The sequence below is a fragment of the Sprattus sprattus genome (assembly GCF_963457725.1).
Source record: "Sprattus sprattus genome assembly, chromosome: 2".
Lineage (NCBI taxonomy): Eukaryota > Metazoa > Chordata > Actinopteri > Clupeiformes > Clupeidae > Sprattus > Sprattus sprattus.
This window is the reverse complement of record NC_137921.1, coordinates 53,996,361-54,002,360: the sequence shown is the minus strand read 5'-3', so window position 1 is coordinate 54,002,360 and position 6,000 is coordinate 53,996,361.

Here is a 6,000-nt window from a genome sequence, read left to right as displayed (position 1 = left end):
AATGCAATCCGCAATTCAGTTTGTATTATTTTGAATAAAAATTTGAATGAACGCTTATTGCATTGCATTTCATATTGACACGGTTTTTTCGACTCTTTATTCAAATGGCAATGCATTTTTCAATTGGCAATTCAATGCGCAAAGTGACAATGCAATCCGCAATTCAAATGGCAAACCAGTTGTCAAATGGCAATTCAATGTGCAAATGACAATGCAATCCGCAATTCAGTTTGTATTATTTTGAATAACAATTTGAATGAGCGCTTATTGCATTGCATTTCATATTGACACGGTCTTTTCGACTCTTTATTCAAATGGCAAAGTGGCAATGCAATCCGCAACATATCAATATCCACGTGATGTCAGTCACGTGATATGTTAGTGTGAACCTCAACATGGGGTCCATGTATTAAATGTCAGAAGAATCAGAATCAGCTTTTTTGGGCCAAGTAATCATCTTTTAATCAAAAATGAACATACAATTTTCTGTCACTGACATGGAAGTAATTGAGGAGGACACAAGAGACCAGGCAATGGGTGGTTCATTTTTCAAACACAGAGCCGAGAGAATTGGGGCTTCGATCGCTAAACAGGACAGTTCTTCAAAACCTGCCCAGCCTTCACATTCCCTTATCAGAAATATGTGTAACCCAAAGCTTTTCAACTTCACCTCACCTGCCACTGAACATGGATGCACACATGAAAAACATGCAGTTAATGAATTCTTACATGCTACTCCGGATTTCGTTTGTAGTTGTGACTGCTGTGGTCAAGGTTGCGGGGAAGTTAAGTGTCACTGTGCTTACACGTATTCCTCAAAATATACAGCATAACACAAAACAATACAACAGTGCAAAACAATATAATACAACAGTTCAAAACAATAAGTTGTTCTTTAGAAAAATGTATCGTAGAGGAACTGCCGAAGACCGAATGTAGAAGATAGCTGCTAATCCTGGCTCTCGGGAGTCTGTTAAAACTGGAAATATTTGTATGTGAATTAAGGTGTTTACACAACTTTTATAAGTCTACATCGACTCGGTTTGTTGTTAATATACTATACGAACACTGTCAGGGCAAACAGAATATTGTAGGTCTTTAATTAAGCTCTCGACCGTTATGGTTAGCTTGCTGCCTAAACTTTAATTGGAGATCAATGTAGAAGATAGCTGCTAAAATGCTATAAGCGCTGCACTGCAGCCGAGCTTGCTACTTGACACTCGCTACATGACAGCCAAACATGTTTTTTTTTCTGACCACGACCCCTAGGCGAAATACCGCCTGCCGATAATTCGTCCCAATGGAAACGTGGAGTTAGACTTGAAGAGAAGAGAAGAGAAAATAAGAGCTTCTTGAGAATAGCGGTATAAAACACTGCAAAACAGTGCCGTACATGGACCCCAACATGGCCGGCAAAGGTTGTTGTCATGGATATTGGTCACGTGACTAAATACGCCTAATAGGGGTAGGGACCCGCCTTGATGGGGCGACTGACAGATTGCATTTTCATTTGAATTTTGCAACAAAAAGAGCGTGATGACAAGTAAATGCTAATGCAATATAGTGGGGGCGCTGTTCAGCTACTACATTGAATTTCCATTTGAATAAAGAGTCGAAAAGACCATGTCAATATGAAATGTAATGCAATAAGCGCTCATTCAAATTGTTATTCAAAATAATACCAACTGGATTGCGGATTGCATTGTCATTTGCACATTGAATTGCCATTTGACAACTGCTTTTCCATTTGAATTGCGGATTGCATTGTCACTTTGCGCATTGAATTGCCAATTGAAAAATGCATTTTCATTTGAATAAAGAGTCGAAAAAAACGTGTCAATATGAAATGCAATGCAATAAGCGTTCATTCAAATATTTATTCAAAATAATACAAACTGAATTGCGGATTGCATTGTCATTTGCACATTGAATTGCCATTTGACAACTGGTTTGCCATTTGAATTGCGGATTGCATTGTCACTTTGCACATTGAATTGCCATTTGACAAATGCATTGCCATTTGAATAAAGAGTCTAATAAACTTCCATACAGGGAGTAAGTGGAGGTGGCGACTGTTCAATGGGTCAGTAGCGTCTACCAGACGGCAGCAATGAAAATAGTCCATAGCCTGGGTGGCTGTTGTCCTTTAAAATCTTTTGTGCTTTCCTCAGGCATCTTGTGTCATAGATGCCTTGCACGGAGGGGAGATGGCTGCTGGTGATACGCTCCGCTGTCTTCACCACCCTCTGCAGGGCCTTGCGGTCGGCAGCGGAGCTGCTACCATACCAGCCAGTGATGCAGCCTGAGAGGATGCTCTCAATGGTGCATCTGTAAAAGTTTCTTAATCTTAATTAATTAACTAGAAAATGCATTTCCTGAAGGAAATACCAGTGCATGAAATGCAAAGGTTAAGAAAGGAAGAAGAAAAGAAAGAAGAGTGAAAGAAGGAAAGAAGAAAGGAAAAAAGAGTGGAAGAAGGAAAGACAAAAGGAAAGAAGAGTGAAGAAAGGAGAGAAGAGCGGAAGAAGGAAAGAAGAGTGAAAGAAGGAAAGAAGAAAAGAAAGAAGAGTGAAGAAAGGAAAGAAGAGTGAAAGAAGGAAAGAACAAAGGAAAGAAGAGTGAAAGAAGAAAATAAGAAAGGAAAGAAGAGTGGAAGAAGGAAAGAAGACTGAACAAGAGTGGCTCTGGATGAAGAGTTAAAGAGAGAGTGAAAATATTGAAAAAAGGAGATAAAAATGGAGTGAAGAAGAGAGATTGAGTGTGAGAGAAAGTTGACTGAGAGAGAAAGATGGAGAGATGGAGAGAAAAAAAAGTAGAGAATGGATGGTGTCTTAATGTTCCTAGTTACAGTTAAATTGAGAGGGACAGAGAGAGTAGAGGTTCCTTTGATTTGGTGCAGCTGTCAGTGAAGCACAGGTGCAAGCCAGTTTAAAGACCCTATTATGATGTCATAATGGCCCAATGTAAGTCAATGGGAGAAATTTATATTTGTTTTTCTTTAATATCTTAAAAAGTATAAAGTTTAGAAAAGTGAAAAATACATAGCATAAGTGTCGTTTACAAGACCTACGCGTCAAAGTTTGAATGAAGTTTCTACGTTAAGCGGTTCGGGCTGAATTAATCGCAGAAAAAGGTAACAAGAACGAAGGTTACGTCTGTAACCACGGTTCTATGAACTAAGGGACTATGCTAGTCACAACTAATGGGATATCCTTCCGCGTGCGGCAGGATGAGTCGAGTCAGAATTTCAGAGTATATCCGTGCAACAGGTGTGGTACATCTCCCCCAGGTATAAAACACCAACAGTACCACATCACCACCTCAAGACTTCCTGAGGCTATAAGGGGAGCAACAGCTGGACTAGCATAGTCCCTTAGTTCATAGAACCGTGGTTACAGACGTAACCTTCGTTCTATTTCACAACGGGACTATGCTAGTCACAACTAATGGGATGATAATACCAGAGTAAGTTGGTTCCCTTAGAAGAAATACCATGGACAATTTGCTTGATTCACACAACTTTATTGAACCAAGTCAAATACAGCAAAAACAGAACTCATTGCTGAGAAAGCACAGAGGATTGCAGTATAGCTGAACCCAATCCCTGAGGTGCAGCGACATTCACCTGATAGAACCTGGCAAAAGTTCCTGCTGATGCCCAATTGGCAGCAGCACATATATCTGTCAAAGGGACACCTTTCAGCAAAGCCCATGATGCAGCAACACCCCTAGTAGAGTGTGCCCTCACTGAGGATAACAGGGGTCTCCCAGCCAAGTTGTAAGCAAGCTGTATTGTCTCAACTATCCAGTGTGAAAGGCGTTGCTTTGATAGCCGTTTACCCTTCACACGATCCCCAAAACAAACAAATAACTGATCAGTTTGGCGAATGTTGCATGTCCTGTCAACATAATGCAGCAAGGCTCGAACTGGACACAAAGTCTGTAGGGAATTACCTCCCCCTTCAGACACTTGTGACGGGGGAACAGAGGTCAGTGTCATTTCCCTGTTAACGTAGCCCTGGGGAAGAACTTTGGGCAAAAAGGAAGGATTAGGTCGGAGCAAGACGCTCGCCTTATCCGGGCCTACGCGGTAGCACTCCTCACTCACAGAAAGGGCCTGTATTTCACTGACTCTCTTTGTGGAGGTGATCGCGACCAAGAAAACTGTTTTCAGAGACAAGTGCTTCAGGTCAATAGAATCCAAGGGCTCAAAGGGAGCCCTGGTTAGTGCCTCCAGAACTATATACAAATCCCAAGAAGGGAATACTCGCATCCTTGGGGGTCGGAGTCTGTGAACACCTTTGAGGAACCTGGTCACTAGACGGTGTTGACCTATTGGGCCATCCGGACCCTCATCATGACAGGCAGAGATCGCCGCTGCATATACCTTCAGAGTAGATGCAGCCCGTCCAGCATCAAAAAGTCCACGTAGGAATAGAAGGACTGAGTTTACGCCACTTGACTCTGGGCAGAGCCCCTTCTCTCCACACCATTGGCTATATAATTTCCACTTTTTGTCATATGCTGCAGTGGTTGAGGGTGCCCGTGCGCTTTCCAGGACATCCAAAACAGTCTCTTCCAACTCTAGGCCAGACCACTTCCGCCGCTCAGCGGCCAGGCCCACAGACTGAGCCGCTGGGGCTTGGGGTGCCACAGCCTCCCCTGTACCTGTGAGAGCAAATCTGGCCTGTGAGGCAGTTCCCATGGCGCTCCCACTACCAATGACAACAGCACTCCGTACCAGGGGCGTCTTGGCCACTTCGGGGCAATGAGAAGGAGCTGAAGACGTGCCTCCTTCACCCTGTCCAGGGTCGCTGGAATCAGTGGGAAGGGGGGAAACGCATAAAGTTTCATCCTCGGCCACTCGTGGGCTAGTGCATCCTGCCCAAGTGGGCCGGGAGGATAGGACATCGAAAACCACAGTGGGCACTGTGCGTTGTCTGCAGAGGCGAACAGGTCTACCTGTGCCTCCCCATACATTTCCCACAGGCGACGTATTACGCATGTGTTGAGTCTCCACTCCCCTTCCGGGGGGCCATTCCTGGACATCATATCCGCTGCAGTGTTGAGGACACCTGGAATGTGTACAGCCCTCAGAGAGGTCACATTTTGATGTGCCCACATAAGCAGGTTGTGTGCTAGTGAGTGAAGGCGATACGAACCCAAGCCCCCCTGGTGGTTTATGTAAGATACCACAGAGGTGTTGTCCGTCTGGACCAGAACGTGCCTGCCCTGTAACAGTGGAAGGAAGTGCTGTAGGGCCAGCTGTACAGCTCTTAACTCGAGAACATTGATATGAAGTCCTGCCCAGCTGGAGCTCCATATCCCACTGGCTGACCTCCCCTTCAGCACTGCCCCCCAACCTACCAGAGAGGCATCTGTTTGAATCAGCTCCCTTCGATGGACTCTCCCTAAGCAAACTCCCTGAAGCAGAAACACTGGGGATTGCCACCTCCTCAGCGCCTGTATGCACACCTTGCACACAGGTATGCGACGATGCCTGTGGAGTACAGGGTGAAGATTCTGGGCTTTCAGCCACCTCTGTAAGGGGCGAAGGTGCAGAAGACCTAATGGTATCAGGTGAGAAGCAGCAGCCAGGAGCCCTAACAGCCTCTGGCACTGCAGAAGGGTCACCGTATGACCCTGTACAAACAGTTTGAGGTGAACGGTGATGGCTTGAACACGATCCTGAGTGAGGCGGGCCCTCATCAGCACCGAGTCGATATGCATGCCCACAAAGGTCACCACCTGAGTGGGAATGAGACGTGATTTTGAGTGGTTCAAACGGAGTCCCAGTTTGGATATGTGTCTCAAAACGTTTGAAGTATCCACTGCTGCTTGCTCCTGAGATGGGGAGCACAGCAACCAGTCGTCGATGTAGTTCAGAATGGTCAACCCTTGTGTCGTCAGAGGGGCCAAGACCGCGTCCATACACTTTGTGAATGTCCGAGGGGCTAACGATAGGCCAAAGGGGAGGACCAGGTACTCGTAAGCCTTCCC